Below are 18,633 nucleotides of genomic sequence, written 5' to 3'. Positions count from 1 at the left end.
CTTCAGGGTCCCTAACTGTGTTGATTCACCCCGCAGGACATTATTTTTAGTCTTTATCTCTCGGTGGTTTTGTTTTCTTTCCGCCACCTTTCGACCCAAGAGCTGGAAATAAAGTCCACCTTCCATAAAGACGAGAAAGTTGTCAGCCTTTTCCTTCCTGCTCACATGAAAGGCCTGCCCAGTGGAGCCTGGGGAAGATGCTGAAAATGTCTGTTCCCTGGTCCCGAAAACAGCCGCACTTAGGAGCAGGTTGCATCTCTTCCTTGTATACTGAACAGAGCAGTTGTCTGGAACAGGCAGCTGGCCTTTCAAAGGGTCATGAAGACTTTCAAGGGCAGTGAAATAAAAGAAAACCACACTTTTCTCTCCTTTTGATCGTGCTTGCTGGATGCAAACATCTGCGTGAATTTGAGTAGCCTACTTCCTTTTTTTGAAGTAATTAAAAGAAATTCACAGGCAAAGAGAGAAATGATTGCTTTTGGCATAAAACTATGTGAAACAATGGCTTCCTTGGACTGCAGACCTAGTTTTTACTATGGAATAAAATAGGGGAAGGTGCTTTGTAAATTGTAAAGGGCAAGGTATATTAAAGGGCTTGAAAATTATAGTTTGTTATCCCTGATTTTGAACTGAATGTATGTGTATAGATAATTCAAATAGAATAGAAAGATATAAAAACAGAAGTGAAAAATGTATGAGTACCCTGTATCCTTTTCAATCCAGGAATCCATTACAGGGCTATTAAAATTCAAGCAATTGCTTTTTGATGAACTTTTTTTTGCTCATCAATATTACTGCAAATAATTTCCTTGTACTTTTACTTTAGTGAATTTTTCTATCATTATTCTTCAAATTAAGTTATATATGTGAAATTACTGATGCAAAGGCATACACACTTAAAGTTTTGATATACGTTGACAGTCCATCTCCCAGAAGACTGTAGCCACTTACAATTTCTTCAAAAGTATGTGAAAATTTTCATTTCCTCAAACTCTTGCCAATGGAGGGTTCATCTTAATCTTTATCATTCTGACCATCTTTGTTATTGGGTAGCTTGAATGTTCTTATGTGTATTAATGAGCTATTTATATTTTGTCCTTAAGGAAATGATTATTTTTATCTTTTTCCATTTTTCCCCATGAGATTATCTTTTACTAATTGATTTATAAGAATCATTTTTCTATTGGATATTAGTTTTTTGTCTTCTGTATGCAAGTAAGTTTCCAGTTTGCCATTTGTCTTTCAACCGTATAATGGCTTTTTTGTTGCCGTACACTTTGATTTCTTTGTTTTTTTTTTTAAAGTAGCCACACCTATGAGTCTTTTATGATTTCTGCTTTTTGTGTTTTCCATTCGATGGCTTACCTTGTCGCTGAATGTAAAGCTTGTTTCCAGACAGGTTTTGGAGCCAGGCAGAACAAGTTGAATCCTCTCCTCTGTCTCGTATTGACGGAGACTCAGAAAGGTTAAATCACAAGTTTGTATATGAGAATAATAATATCTACTTCACAGCGTTGTTCAGTGAAATAAAGTGGGCTTAGGTCTTAGGGTTCAGCACCGGACTGAACCCTAAGTTCAGTCCTAACCCTAGGTTAGTTTCCTTTTTTGCTTTCATCTCCAAAATGAACTGGAAACAGTCAGTTTAGTTCTGCTAAAGGAGAGAATGACCAGGCCAGAAGATCTTTTTCACTAATCTTGCTTCCAATTAATAAATGCCCTGCAGAAGTGGCTCTAAGGATAGATACCAAGGAACTGCCCATTTGTTCTCTGTTTTAGCATCTTTCTCTGAAAAAGAAATAGGTAATTATGTTCCTGTATCTTCATCAAAATATACATTTTTGAAAGAATAATTACTCTTAGGGTAAAACAAAACTCTTCTTGTAGATTAAAAACTAAAATAATTGAATGTATCTGTGCTCATGTGAAAATTGCAGGCAAAACAGAAAGAAAGGAGGAAGCTGAGATGCTAAGGAGATTCTTGGGGAAAAGGGTTTCATTGGAACTCCCTGTGGAAGGAAACCCTTTAAGAATTTTCTACCAATTTATCACTTGTAGGGTTACCTTTATGCTAATGAAAATAGGCTCAGTCATTCCTAAGAAAAAAAAAGATGGTCTCTGCAAGAACAGCCATATTCATTATCATGTTCAAAGCTTTAGTTTTATATTATAGAGATAAAATATAAAAAGATATTTCACTAAGAGGTTTATTTCATTTCACCATCCAATATCTACCTTCGTATTTTCATTCTCCCCAATAAATAATGAAGTTATAACTTTCATCTCCTTACAAAGATGGTAAATTTCCAGGGAGGTTCATTTTCTCTTGCCACGTGTAAATTTTAAAGTGCTCTTCAGTTATGTCTGCATGCACAAAATGATGGAGGGAATGAAGCCAATGAACAAGGTAATCCAAGAACTAGGGGCCCACCTTTGCCTTACTTATCAGAATATCTAAAATCGACATAGTTATTTCAGCCTGAATTATACAGGGTTATTGAGTCATTTGTAACTAATTTTGCGTGTGTAAGCATAGTCTATTTTAGGGCTTTATTTTTAAATCCACAATTAGACAAGCTAATGTATAAAATATTAAGCGTTGCAAAATAATGTTTGTTTCCAATTCCTTAATATCTATCTTCTGCTCCTCCTATAATATAATTTAAATTTCACAAACTTATTTGAAACCATAACTACAGTAGGATTAAGGATAAATACAACATCTGTCATTAAAAGGTGATCCAGAGACGGTATAGAAGTCATTTTAAAAGACTAGAGTACAAACCATCACCATAATGAAGTATACAGATTAATTATTAATAAAAATAATCAGATATTATATGAGCACCTAGTATTGACTGGTTGACTGACTCATTCAGCAGTTATTTATTGAGTGCCTACAGTGTATTAGACACGGTTCTAGATACTGAGGTTAGAATGCTAAGCAGACAAGATCCCTGCACACGTGGAGCCCAGAGCTGGGAGAGGAAACAGATAACAGGCGATTGCATAGCCAAGATGGTTTTAGATAGTGACAAGTGTGTAAATAAAACAGGATGGGGAGAGTTAAGAGATTGTGACTGAGGTAAGCAGGGTGGCCAGGGAGCTGTGATACATGGGTCGGGCAGAGGTGATATTTGTGCTGGGATCTGGGTGATGAAGCATAAGAAGAGATGGGGAGAGGCTTTCTAAGCAGAAGCAACAGCTAGTGCAAAGGCCCTGAGGCAGGAATAAGCTTGGTGATTCTCCATGTGATGGTTAATTTTATGTGTCAGATTGACTAGGCCATGGTACCGAGATATTTGGTCAAATGCTAGTCTAGATGTTGGCTGTGAAGGTATTTTTTAGATGAGATTACATTGAAACCAATAGACTGAGTAAAGCAGATTACTTTCCATTATGTGGGTGAGCCTCATCTAATCAGTTGAAGGCCTAAAGAGAAAAAAGATGGATGTCTTTCCAGGAAGAGGAAATTCTACCTTCAGACTGACTTTTGGCTTATGCTGCTCTACCCTGCAGATCTTAGACTTGCCATGCTCCCCATCATGCAAGATAATCCCTTAAAATAACACACACTCTCTCTCACTGTCTCTGTTTCTCTGTCTGTCTCTCTGTCTCTCTCTCTCTCACACACACACCCTGTGGTTTCCATTTCTCTGGAGGACCCTGACTAATGCATTATGTAAATAACATTATAAGGCAAGACAGAAATGGCAGAAGTAAAGATGGGAAGAATTGGGTGGCTTTGGTATGTGTTAAGGGTCCTGGTTGCTCATGAATTGGTTGTGCATGAAGTGAGGGAAGGATTGAATCAGGGGACATTCCTCTGTAGGAGGATTTCGATAGATTACCTCTCATTTTCACAATCATGATCACTTTGTATACGAGGAAAGCAAGACTGAGAAGAGGTAAATAACTTACCCAAGTCACGAGTCTGTTAGATCACCACATGTGTGGATTTCCTGAGGATAATTTGAAGCCACATGACAAGCATAGATTTTCCAACTGGTTCCTCTTTCATGACTTGAACTTGGGTCTGGGGGAAAGATCCTCTTGGCCAGTTATAGGTCAGTGTGTCCTACTAAATGCTGACCCAGCCTTACAGTGATCTTGTTTTTCTCACTCTTTCTTTACCTTTTTACCAGCCAATGACTCCTCAGTTAATTCTGTGTATTTCAGTTAGTACTCAGCTTCAATCTATTGTTGGACACATATGTGGGTGGTCAGAAGATTTTCACAATGATATTGATGGTCTATCCTTGAGAGAAGAAAAATGAGAAAAATCTTTGGTCAACTCTGTGTCATTTTACACATATTATGTTATTTAGTCCTCCCATGTATCTTATAAGATCTGTACTAGCATTCCCATCTTAGAGAGGGTGAACCAGGGGCTGGATGAAGTAATGTAATTTATCTCAGTCACAGAACTAACAAATGGTAAGAGCAGGAGACAAATAAAAGATGTGCTGGAACACTTCCCATCATTTCACACCCTTAGTGTTTTCTTCTTTTTTCTAGTTTTTTCCTAGTACCTCTTGCTTTTGACTGTCTCATATTAGAATCTTTCCCGTTTGCCACAGTACATATACACTAAAAACATTCCAAGTAATAATTCACCAATGACATAAGATGTTATTCCAATAAGTGTGTGTGTGTGAGTGAGAGTGAGAGGGAGGGAGGGAGGGAGGGAGAGAAAGAGGGAGAGAGAGAGGAAGAGGGAGAGATTACCTGCCTATGAAGGTGAAGCTTAATTTTTAAAAAATGCTTCATGGTGAAATTTCAGGAATGTGTTCTCTGCTTATCTAGCAAAACCTTCCTGGGACTCTCTGAATCACAAGAGGGACTTTTATTTATTTATGGAGGTTTAACAAGTTAAAACCACCGTCATCCCTAGAGATGTAATTTTTACACCACGGAAACATTTGAATTTCGAGGCAAAGCTTGTTTTATTTCCTTTGCTTCTGTGTGACATCGGTCCTAGTAAGGATTTTCCTTTCATTTAATCTAGATTTTTTTGAGTAATGACTTTGTATCATTTTTGCATCTTTGAGTGAAGACTCTCAGGACTCCCTTTTTATGGTTTTTAGTGTGTATAGGGGGCGGCATGTTTGTTTGCAAATCACTCTTTAAATCTAGTGTTTACCTGAATTAAACAACCACCTTAGTGTGATAGAGTCTTACTGAGGACTTTCAGACTAGGGAGGGAAAATGTTCAAGTCTTTACGTGCTTTAGGATACAAGAAACCATCTAAAATAGACTTTTAATTGCATTTATTTTTGAGTCCTGATAACTTTGTAGGTGACCTCGGCATGTGTGGGCCAAGAAACTGTTTTTTTCCGGCTTTCAGACGTCAGATTGCTTCCTTTCACACCTTGGAATGTCAGAAATTTATTAACTTCTCTTGGAATATTATTATGGTGCCAGTGGTATTCTGTTTACGTGTGACTGAGTAGTTTTCCAAACTCCATTACCATAAAAATAAAAAGGCAGCCAACTCCCCCCCCCACCACATGTCACATCAACAAGAACAACAAAATCAACGCTTGCTGTCATTTCTGTCACAAAGAAATTTTACATGAACCTTCTCAAAGGCTAGAGATTTAATACCAAAGTGCATTGTGACATTTGTAGGATGTGTCTCAGCATAGACCAGGGAAGTCAATTCCCTAAAAATTTGGGAAAAAAATTCAGTGTCTTGTGGAGTAAACTTGATATGTTCCATTATCTATTATCTATTCCATTTCATTATCTGTTAAATTCCATTGTCTATGAAATAGCAGTCTTGATAGAGGGTTACAGGTTTTTATTGAATAGTTAAACAAAAGAGATACTGGTGGCAGAAGTATTTAGTGCCCAGGGAAGTAATGAAGTAATGTAATTTATCTCAGGTCACAGAACTACCAAATGGCAAAAGCAGTGCTCCGTTGCTTCCATTTTTCACCCTTGTTTGCTTGTAAGTTGGAGCCATTGACCGGTTTTAGCCAATGGGTTGTGAGCAGAAGTGCTCTCATGGTACCCTCATGCCTGGCCAAAGAAGCTCCTCCACGACTGTCCCGTTCTCTCCTCCTGTGCTGTAAAGTCTCTGGGAAGTGGAGAATGGAAGAAGTCTAGAGCCACTTCCTGGAGAAAATCCTGCTCTGCACCTCTGAGCAAGAAATGTGCACCTACCCGTGTCCACCTGTCCATATGTTGGGTTTTCCTCGTTACCTTACCATTGAGTCAGTCAACCTGTTGGACATTTCTCCAATTTGTTTAATATCAGAACGATTATCCAGATTTTTATCATGGTTCCAAATATTGTCTTGGAAGCTATCCTGGACGTAAAGACTTTATTTCCACAATCTTATAATTCTTACCCCAGTGATTCAGAGGTATATTTGGAAAAGCTTTGGTGGCAATGTTTGGCAGTTCTTTGTGTTACGCAGAATGTTGCTGTAGATGTTGAAATGCCCAGACAACCCCAACAATGTGAGGGCTGAGGAGCAATTTCCCTCCAGAGTTACGCATTTTGTGCACAACACAGGGTAGGAGAAACACTTTTGAACATTGTGCCTGGACGAGGGTGTCATCTAGAATGATGGCCAGTAAGAGAGAATACATTTAGTTCAAGTTGGTCTTTGGAACTCAGCCCTGGAGGAAATTTTGCCCCGATGATCTGTCGCAGCTGTTATTTTCATGTCTTGATCCTTACTGTCTGTCAGACTCCTACCCGTCCTGTGTATGTACATGTAACATTAACCCACGTGGGCTGTCCCTTGTAATTGATTTATTTTCCTAACTTCTCCTTAAAACAAAACTGTCCTCTATGTCATTCCTCCAGTGAACACCTAGTAAATTAATTAGTGAATTAATTAATTCATTTGCTTATCAAATATTAACTGAGCACCTTCTGTGTGCCTGGCATTAGTGCCAGTGGTGGGTTATGGTCCCAAGTGATTGCTCTGTCCCATGGATATTTGTTTCCTTTTTTCTTTTAACTGTTTATTTGGAAATTATTTCAAACTTAGAGAAAAGTTGCCAAGTAGTTCCCATGTTAAAAAAAGAGCTTCCTTCACCAGGTTCCCCAAATGTTAAAATTTTACCACATTTATTTATCATGCATCTCTTTTTCTGAACTTTTTGGGAGTAAGTTGCAACAAACATGATGTCTTTGACCCTGAAATGCTTCAGTTTATGTTTCTTAAAAATAAGGATCCTCTTACATGACTACAGTGCAATCATCAAAATTGGGAAATTAACATTGCTATTACTATTATGTGGTCCAGTAGTTGGCAAGTATAGATGGCCATCTATACTTGTAAATAAAGCTTTATTGGAACACAGCCATACTCATTTTTTATGGTGTGTCAGTGGATGCTCTCTTCCCACAAAGGTAGACTTGAATTAGTTATGTCAGAGAACAGATGGCCTCCAGAGCTGAAGGGATTTCCTATTTGATCTTCTAGAGAAAAAGGTTTTGATCCTTGATCTAATTAAGAGATCTTATCAAATTTCATCCTTTGTCCACAATGTCTTTCATTGCAAAAGAAAAGAAAAAAAATTTTTTTCTAGTTTGGTATCCTGTCCATGATCACATGTTACATTTAATGGTTATGTCTCTTTATTCTCCTTCACTAGAAAGCAGTTCTTTAGTTTTTTTTTTTTTTTGATTGTTCATGACCTTGACATTTTTGATAAGTGTAGGCCATTTATTTTGTAGATCATACCTCAGTTTAGGTTTGCCTGAAGATTCCCTTGATTGGATTCGTCGTGCATTTCTGGAATGAATACTCCATGCCACTTAACAGGAGACATTCAGTGTCTATTTTTCCCGTTACTGGTGATGTTAATTTTGATCCTTTTGGCTAAGGTGGTATCACTCAGATTTTCTCCACTGTAAAGTTAACGTTTCCTTTGTATTTAATCTGTTTTTTGGGAAGATATTGTATGTAAATATCCTTTTTTTCTTATCAAATTTTCACACAATAGTTTTAGCATCCATTGGTAATTCATCTCTATAACAATGATTACTGTGGTGGTTGCTAAGAGTGAATTTTTAAATTCCTTTATTCCTCTGCATTTTTTTTGTTTGAATTGTATTGATAGAAAGAACTTTCCCTTCATTATCTATCTACCTATCTGTCAATTTATTTGTTTATCACTATGAACTCATGGATTTTAAATTTTATTTTGTGGTTTTAATCTGTTACTAATATTGCTTATTTTGGTGCTGAAAATGTTCCAGGCCTTTTTTTTTTTTTTTTTTCGCTTTAAACCTGATTCATTAGGGAGTAACTTGAAATACTAGTGGGCAAGCACTGTGTCTGTATAGACATTGCCTAGTTTAGTGCCTGGAAATATTAGGCACTCAGTGAACAATTGTTGAACGCTCGTCCTAATTCAAACAAATAAATCCCTAAATGTAGATTGTTAGACACTGTGGTAGCTTAAGGAAGACATATTTTGGAATAGTACTCAGTACCCTTCAGATATTTTAGCCAGCTTGAGTGGAAACCATGATAATTTTCTTTCTTTATTGATTCATATTTTACAAGTGGCGAGGCTCACTTTTTTTCTTGGCCACACTGCAAGCCTGTGGGATCTCAGTTCACCAACCAGGGATTGAACCCATGCCCCCTGCAACGGAAGGGTGGAGTCTTAACCACTGGACTGCCAGGGAAGTCCTGAAGCTCACTTATTTTTAATTTAATTTTTCTCACTTAAATTTTTTTTAATTGAATGAAAGATTTTTTAAATTCTATGGTGCTTTTCAGTTTTCAGAAGTTTCACACACATGATTTCATATAATCCTATAATAACCCTTTTCCCCCCCTAACCCCTCTCCCCTCCTCTCTCCCCACTGGTAACCACTAGTTTGCTCTCTATATCAGTCTCACTTTTTTTTTTTGTGCCACATTGTGTCTCTTTATTGAAGTTAGAAAACTCTCAAAAGTTACACTGTTTCTATAATCATGAGGGGGGCTTTACAGTAACATATTTGGGCATCTCTTTTTTATTTTATTTTTATTTTTAAAATTTTTATTGGACTATAGTTGATTTACAATGTCATGTTAGTTTCAGGTATACAGCAAAGTAAGTGACATAGACATATACCCACTCTTTTTTAGATTCTTTTCCCATATAGGCCATTACAGAGTATTGAGTAGAGTCCTCTGTGCTCTACAGGAGGTCCTTATTAGTTATCTGTTTTATATATAGTCGTGTGTATATGTCAATCCCAATCTCCCAATTCATCCCTCTCCCCCACCCCATACCACCTGGTAACCATAAGTTTGTTTTCTGTGACTATTTCTGTTTTGTAAATAAGTTCATTTGTACCATTTTTTTAAGATTCCACATATAAATGATATGACATTTGTCTTTCTCTGTCTGACTTACTTCACTTGGTACGATAATCTCCAGGTCCATCCATGTTGCTGCAAATGGCATGGTTTCATTCTTTTTTTAAATATAAATTTATTTCTATTTTTATTTATTTTTGGCTCTGTTGGGTCTTCGTTGCTGTGCACGGGCTTTCTCTAGTTGCGGCAAGCGGGGGCTACTCTTCGTTGCGGTGCGTGGGCTTCTCATCACAGTGGCTTCAGTAGTTGTGGCTCTCGGGCTCTAGAGCACAGGCTCAGTAGTTGTGGTCCATGGGCTTAGTTACTCCACGGCATGTGGGACCTTCCCGGACCAGGGCTCGAACCTGTTTCCCCTGCATTGGCAGGCGGATTCTTAACCACTGCACCACTGGGGAAGCCCTGATTTCATTCTTTTTTATGGCTGTGTCTCACTTAACTTTTAAGACTCTAAAACCTCCTTATAGGAAACATGGCTTTACCTAGACAAATTGTAGTTCTAACTCAGTGGGAAGAATTCTGAATTCCCTCATGGTCTAGAAACTACCTACTTTTATCTCAGTACTGGAGAGCGATTATCCCCAGGGATTCAGGAAAGGTTTTTACATGACTCTAGAAAAACTGATTCAAAGTAAAAGCAGTTCTCTGTATTTTCAAATCTCTATTTTCTGAAATCTATAAAAACTAGTCACAAGAATTATTCTAAGAAATCATGTCCCCCCCATCCAACACTATTCCTCCTCTGGCGCATTTTCTTTCCTAACTTACCCACAAAGGGAAAAGTGACCGGTCACGCTCTGAATCTTGCTGTTAGGGTTACCATTTGTGATTTGCCTTTGAAGTCAGTGAATGGGTTGGCAGGCAAAGGGGCTATTTGGGAATTATAGGACCGTTGCTTCAGACTGTCTGTGCCTGGAAGGAAGCCATGAGTAGTGAGGAGGAAATAGCTGGGCGAGCTTCGAGGAAGCATAATGGGTGATATTTTCCTTATTCCTAAGTCATGGCTTTGCTTTTACCGTTAATAACTTGATAACTCAGAGGATACAACCTGGTCATTCATTTCCTTAAATAAGTGGCTTATACAAGCATGATGTGTATATGTTGGCAGGCATTGAAACGTGTGACTGGGCTGTAGTAGGACTTCCAGATGGTCAGTTTTTGTACCTCTGTGAGCCTCTGTCTACCTGCTACCCGCCCCCCCCCCCCCCCCCCCACCGAGTCTGGGAGGTAGAGTTGAGCAGAGATCGATCTTCCCTTTGACTCTGAGGCAGAGCAGAGCAGAATCAGTAAGTTTAGGTGCAGAGTTAAGCATGCTTGCTTTCTGATGAGCTCACAGATTGCCATTGGAAGTAAAACTGGTCCATTGCATCTCAATTTTGGAGATGAATTATCCGAGGAGGTAACAACTTCTCCCGTTAGGAGAATGCAAAAAGTTATTTACTCTGTTTGGACAGCTAAATCCAAGTTGTTCTTGGGAGCAACATGATGACCATCAGCTATGTGCAAAGCAATCTAGAAGTCATTGCAGAGAGCGTCACACATTCATTGCTTTTCCTGGGAGGTTAAGGCATTGCACTGGTGTCTACAGCGTCTGACTGTTGGAATTCCATTTAGCATCTCAGCAGCCCACCCCCTGCCATCTTTGGGGTTTTGTTTTTGTGTTTTGCTTTCTGAACTCTCCTTGAGCAAGAACGCCGTCTCCCCATATGAATGGCCGTGCCAGATAGTGATAGCGATGAACCTTAGAAACCGCAGCCCCGTGGGAGATAAGCCGCGACAGCCTCCCTCCTATTCCTTAGCAGCAAGAGTCACACACAGCCCTCCTATTCCTTAGCAGCAAGAGTCACACACAGGCGGCAGGAAGCGGCTTCCAGGAGGGTGCACCCTGCGGAGGGGACGATAACAGCGGGAGAAGCACCTGCAGGCAGCGGCCCTTCATCCAGGAAGAAAACAGGATCTAAAACATAAACAACATCCTTGCAACCGCAGCGCGTGCACAGCTCACACCGGAGTTGGTCTGACTCCATTCTTCCAAGACTCTCATGAGAATCTTTATTGAAGCAGGAAGATGTCAAGAGATGAAGTTTCACAATTTCCGGTGAACATCATAAAAGGGTTTTATTATTGCTCTTTTATTTTTAACCACACGAGTGTGAGCAACCAGGCCAAGTCTGCAACGTTGAGATTGTTTGTAGCTGAATAAAAATTGCAGTGCCTCAGGACTGACACGATTTTAAGGGAAATGATGTAAATTGGAACAAGACAGAAAGAAGAAAGGATTTTGAGGATCTCATCTTTCCAAAAGCATCTCTTCTGAAGCAGATGTTATCTTTGTTAACTATCGTATGAACAGCAAATGATGACATTGATTCAGTGTTCACCATGTCAGGCATTGTGCAAAATGCTTCCCATGTATTATCTCACTTAACACACTGGGCAGCCTTCTGCACAGAGAGGTGAGGTAGCTCTCGCAATGCTGCACTGGCTCCAGGATGGGAACCCAGGCAACTCGGCTCAGAGCTAGCTCACAAATCCCTTACACTCTTTGCCCATCCGTACGATTCTTACTTTTCAATAGGCGTTGTATTACATCCATACTCTTCCGTAAAGACCCTGCAGTTGGTAAATGAACATTTGTGATCACTGTGTTGATTTTGTTTATTAAAATTATGAATCACCCTTCAGTGCTAGATTCAAAATACCAATTACAGTTTATGCCAAGTCTTTCCTACAACGGTGCAGCAGTCCTGATGGCATTGAGCCAATGCCCTTTACAGTTTTTTTAAGGATCAGGCCTAAGAAATAAAGAAAGGAGGAAGAACACAGATTGAGAAGGTACATGTCAGAATAAAATGCATCATTCTTGCCTCTGAGTGGGGTAACTATCATTAATTCTATAAGCGCTGCCACAATGGACGTCTCTCCTGGTTCCTGTTCTCAAAGCAGAGCCCTTTTTCTAGCTTCAGCTGTTGCTTCACTTCGATTGCTCCTGGCATTTCTGGAAGATGTGAATTATCCAGGAATTAAGGCTGTCAGAAGTATGTAGATGTATCTTGCCATCTTGAAAATGCACCCAGCTGCCTGGGCTAATTAGAAACGCTGCTGTTTCAACAAATAGCTCAATTGCGCTGAAAAGAAATTGGAGAGAAGAGCTCAAGATTTTTCAAGCTGGTGGTCACCTTTATCTTGTCATAGGTATCACTGTGTTACTCAACTATCTGTTTGTGCAGCAAGTATTTACTGATTACCTACCACCTACCAGGCATTGTTCCCTGGCTGGATGGAGTAGTGAACAAACACTCTCCTCCAGAAACTTACACTGTAGCATGGTATTAAGTGGTCTCTGTGTTATAAATACTTAATAATGGTAGTTTAAAACAGCAAATGACACAAAATGACAATAATAAAAATGTAATTGCTTTGTTGAATTTTAATAGGCATTAGTAGTATGCCAGGCACTATACATGTATTAACTCCTTCATCCTTGCAAAAAAAAAAAAAAAAAAAAAAGCCTTATATCAGCTTTAACCTACAAGAATGGATCATTTTATGATTCAACCAAATGCAATTATTATTCCCATTTTAAAGGTGAAGAAAAGAGAAGCCTAAAGAAATGGACATGTTTCCTCGACATAATACATATACAAATGTTGGAACTGGGATCAAACCCAGGACCCGCGGACGCCAAGGCCATGCTCTCCGTCACCACGCTGTGCTCAGTGAGAAAGGCAGAACTTAAAATTAAATACGACCAGATGATAGGAGATTGGTTTAAAAGAAGACTGGCAGCTGTTGATATATAATCACTTTGGATGTTAGTACAATATGCCTAGCTCCCGTTGGCTGGTTCTTATTTTCACCATCATCTTTAGATGACAATAACATTTAGCCCTTGTAATGATTTGCAGGTGCCAAGATAAGGCCTGGAGGAAGAGCTTCCTTTCTTAGTTAACCCCAGTGAGTCATTTATCCTCCTCCCTATGATCAGGAATTATTTTAAGTAACTGGCTTCCAGGGGATGCCGTGGGGATTGACATAGACGGCTGGCCAGATTTTGCAAGATTTCATTAACTCACCAACTCTGACCTTCCCTAGGGAATGAGTAAGTTGAGTCTATCTATGAAAGGTCCTTGTGACTTTTTATGTGGGTGGGGTACAACTGATCCTTGCAAAGCGTTAAGGAGCTTCAGCTTCCTGCAGGAAATCTGTGACCGAGTCCCGGACCGAGAGCGGAAACATTAAGCGTATCGTGGGAGAAAAGGAAATCAAAGTGCTAAAGTTATTACTCTGAACAGAGGATATTGGAGCATCCTGCAGAAAACTTCCTGTTTAGCCAGTAGACTAGCAAAAAAAGATGAAAAACACTCAGCTTCAATGACTACTGTGTAAATGTATTTCCAAACTTTCATTACCTTGGGCAGGGCTTACAAGAACTCACGGTTTCCCAAGGTGGAGGGTGAGTCACTGAAGCACACCCTGCTTCCTCTCTTCCTTGTTTTGGTGGGCACATCAAATCCTGCTGTCATTTGTGCGGGCTACCCCCAGGCCTGAGTTACCTCCTAGGGTGGACTTTTCCCCTGGAATGCACTTCCTTTAGCTTGTATTGAACCCTCTGTTTAGATGGATTCAGAGAATGCAGTTGAGGTGTCTGGTTCCAACTCTCTGCTCCTCCAGGGCCAGCTGTGGGACCGCTGATTCAGTAAAGAGCTAGCAACACTGATGCTTAAATGAAGTTTAAGCAGCTATTTATGCTTTTCATTCCCCGCAGACCTTCAAATGGTAGAATAAGATCCAGTTCAAGGAGAAAAATTGGAGTTCTAAATTTTTCTATTAAAAGTTTAAGCATTTAAGAAAGTTTCCGGTATTTGGTCAAACGTTAAGCATTTAAGAAAATTTCCGGTATTTGGTCAAACGTATCCCAAATGTTGTTATTTTTTTGTTTGTTTTATAATTTTTTTTATTGAAGTGTAGTTGGTTTACCAATGTTGTGTTAGTTTCTGCTGTACGGCGAAGTGAGTCAGTTATACATAGATGTACATCCACTCTTTTTTAGATTCTACTCCCATATAGGTCATTGCAGAGTGTTGAATAGAATTCCCTGTGCTATACAGTAGGTTCTTATTACCAAATGGCGTTGTGTTGTGTTATGTGTTATATTATGTTACATATTGTTTGTGTCATATGTTATGACAGGAAGTTACTCTGAATAAAGACCTTCTTAGTTGTTTTAAAATTTATCTGACTAGATTGCTTTGTATGAAATAAAGTAGAAATGGTTATAATGGGAAAGAAGGGGAAGCTACTGTCTTTTATTGGATGTAAGCTGTCTAGACTTCTCAGTGCATCTATATCATGGTTGTGTGTGGACTGTTTGGGCATCTTCTCTCCAAGCTATTCTTCATCATCCTCTTCTTCCTCTCCACGCTCCAAATGAGGCTGGTCTGCTAATCATTCTTCTTCTTTTTTTTTTTTTTTTTTGCTGTTTTTTCTTTTCTGAAAGTTTCTGATCAAAAGCACTTGCAACAAATAGGTAGTTAAGGGTAGAGAAGCATCAGCCTTATAAATCAGTAAAGATGAAAAACATATTAAAAAAATTTTTTAATTGAAGTATCATTGATTTACCATGTTGTGTTAATTACTGCTGTAACAGCAACGTGACTCAGTTATACATATATGTACATTCTTTTTTATATATTCTTTTCCATTATGGTTTATCCCAGGATATTGAATATAGTTCCCTGTGCTATACAGTAGGACCTTGTTGTTTATCCATCCTCTGTATAATAGTTTAGCATCTGCTAACCCCAACGGTCCCACTCCATCCCTCTCCTGACCCCTCCCCCTTGACAACTAGTCTGTTCTCTCTGTCTGTGATTCTGTTTCTGAAAAACATATTTAATCAGTGGTATGTCTGATGCCCTGTTCTCCTTCTATTCTTTCAAACACCATAGATGTGAACCTAAACCATCATTTGGAGACAGCACTCTGATGGGACAACCTTTGTAAGATCCTATTTCATTGCTTCCTGTGGGTCCCTGAGACCCTTCGACGTAGAGCTTTATATATTTCTTCTAACTCTTCAGTATTCTGTGATGATTCATAATAATAATAATAATAATAGTAACATTGTTTTAATTTGTATCCTTCTGATGGCTGACTTTTGAGGTCAAGCACCTCTCCATCTACTTCTTACCCGTTTGGATTTTCTAATTCCAGGAAGTACCTGTGCAAAACTTTCGCCTATTTAATTCCCTATTTTTGTTTGTTTGTTGTTTTTGCGGTACGCGGGCCTCTCACTGTTGTGGCCTCTCCCGCTGCGGAGCACAGGCTCTGGACGCGCAGGCTCAGCGGCCATGGCTCACGGCCCCAGCCACTCAGCCGTATGTGGGATCTTCCCGAACCGGGGCACGAACCCACATCCCCTGCATCGGCAGGTGGACTCTCAACCACTGCGCCACCAGGGAAGCCCATAATTCCCTATGTTTTTTCATTGTTGATTTCTAAAAATTTCTCAGTAAACCTGGGTAGTAACTCTTTGTCAGTTTTAGATACTGCCAACTTCTCTAAATTCTTTGTGAGTGCTAATCTTCACTCAGCAAAATCTCTCCTTCTGGTGCAGCTGTCTCTATGGTGAAAGGCAAATCAGATTATGTAACTGTCCTGATGAAAATCCTTTAATGACTCTTAAGTCCTTAAGATAGACATAAATAGACAGGATAAGATAAGAGAGACAGGATATGCAAGATCCTCCAAAGTCTTAACCTAATTTATTACTACTCTCCCTCTTGTTCTTTGTTTTTTTTTTTTTTTTTGCTACAGCATGATGGTATTACTTATCTTCTAAGCCTGGACATTTTTGAGATGAAGTAAGGACCATATTAATGATTACCTCAAAGCAGTTGATATGAACAGGGACTGTCTAGGTAACTGGGGACTTCTGGTCACCCTAGCTCTATGGGACTTTCATTTTCTTTGAACTTGACAAATATTTCTGGGCTTTTGCCCCCATGGATATTTCCTTTATCTTGAACATTCCTTCTCACTCACTCAACTTTCACTAGGATCACCTTCCCCCTCATTTTTCAGGTCTCAGAGCAACACTAGTCCTCAGAGAGGCCTTCTCTGGAAACAATTATATACTTTCAAAAAGCTTTGATGGTTCTTCTTTCTTAATACTCACTACACTCTTTTTTTTTTTTTTTTTTTTTTTTTTTACATTTCCTGCTTAGTGGCTAACTTCCTTGTCCAACTGTAAACTCCAGAGACTTGTCTGCTCTGTTCACTGCTGCATCCCACAGTCCTAATAGAATTCCTAGCACAGAGTTGGTGTTGGATTCACACTGGTTGAGTGATGAAAGTTCATCTTCATAGCACCTCTGTGGGGTGGATATTACTATCCTTAATGTTTTGTGATAAGGAAACTGAGGCATATAGAGGTTGTGCGAAACCATATAACTAGTAAATGGTAGGAATAATATGAACACTGAATTCAAACCCCATGCTCTCAAGCACTGTGCATCTTCCCTCTATAAATGAATTCTCTTTGTTCATGGTCTTTTATAAAACATACCCAAGGCACTCTTGTTGACTGCTGTTTGGACTATTACTCTGAAAATTTTTGCTAAGAAAAAAATCAATTTGAAAGTATATTTCAAAACCTAAAAATATTTATACTCTTTGATCCAATAACTCCATTTCCAGAGATCTATCTTACAGGAATAAATAAATGATGAGGAAAAAAATTTATGCACAAAGATATATGCTGCAAAATAATTTACATAAACAGAAATGTAAATTACCTGAAAACTTAATAGGCATGGAATAGTTAATTAAAATATGACAGGTCCATGGATGAAATATACGTAAACATTAAGATAATGTTTACATAATATGTTTAATAATGTGGAAACATAATAATATGTTACATTCAAATCTGATAAAAATGTAATTCTAAATATCCTTGAAGCATTAATGCATGTATATATATCTACAGCCTTATGTTTACACACACACACACACACACATATCTACAAACATACCAACCTGTACTACACAGGACTGTCTATAATTGCAGGGTTCCAAGCAAAATGAAAAATTGAAATCCCTTCTATAAAAATTATTTCAAGAATTTCAAGATGGTGACAACATAAAATTAAACCAAAACTGGGGTGCCTCTGAGTGTGGGACCCTGTGTGATTGCACAAGCTACACACTCATAAAACCAGTCCCGTGTGCATATTGTGATAACAAAATAGCTACAAGAAAGTACATTCAGTTATTTCTAGCAGTTACCTTTTGTGGTAGCGTTTCGGATGGTTACTTTCTTCCTACTGCCTCACTAAATTACCTAAAATGTTCTCAATGGCATATATTGCTTTAATAGTCAGAAATAAAAATTATTTTTAAAAGCTACAGATTTTCATAAACCCTGCAGAGCTACAGTATATATCCTGAAGCTTAACTATGAGTTTTCCTAGATGTGAGTGTACTTTGCTGCTCAACACCCCAAATACTTCTTCTCAGAGTTTTGGTTATTTCAACTATAGTTACCTAATAGGAATAAGATTCGCCCGTGGCAAACTTGATTGAAGTTGATAAAGGTTTTCTTTATCATCCTTTTACCTTTCTTTTTTCTACCAGGGAGGTCTCCCTCAGCATTTTCTCCGTTTAGCCACCTAATGAGTTCTTATTTTCCCCCTTTATCAGAAGAGGAAAAGTAGTTATCATTTGTTACAAGGTTGCTACGTGCACAGAGCCGCACTAAGTAAATAGCAACAACTCCTTCACAAACAGTCTTATCGAGGAGGCAGTGTTATTCCAGTTTTATAGAAGAGGATGTTGAGTCATAGAGGTTATATATTTAGGGCCAAGGTCATAATAGTAAGAGACAGAACAGGATTAGAACTCAGCTGGAGTAAGTAGTCTCCAGATATGCTCACCAGCGAGCCCTCCCATCTCTCTGTGTGCCTGTGCTCCTTAGATCAAGACGTGGGATCTACTTCCCTACGTGAACTGGGAATGGTGTTACGACTTGCTTTGAGCAAAGAATGAAGCAGAAGTAGTATCCTGGGACTTCAAAGTGTAGACCGTAGCAGCTTCTGCTTCCTAGAACTTGGAACCCAGCCACCAAGCTGTAAGGAAGTCCAGACTAGAGCACTGCAGGATTGGAGACCATATGTAGAGAGGTTGGAAATAAATAGGTTATCTCACTGTGCTTATAAGCCTCAGAGTCTGTGGGGGGAGATAGCTCTATAGACCCAAACCCACAGTGCTTGCTTTGTAATCGATGCTGTAATA

The sequence above is a fragment of the Hyperoodon ampullatus genome, assembly GCF_949752795.1.
Source record: "Hyperoodon ampullatus genome assembly, chromosome: 19".
In the NCBI taxonomy this organism is placed as follows: Eukaryota; Metazoa; Chordata; class Mammalia; order Artiodactyla; family Ziphiidae; genus Hyperoodon; species Hyperoodon ampullatus.
The sequence above is the reverse complement of the archived record's forward strand: the minus strand, read 5'-3'. Positions refer to the sequence as shown.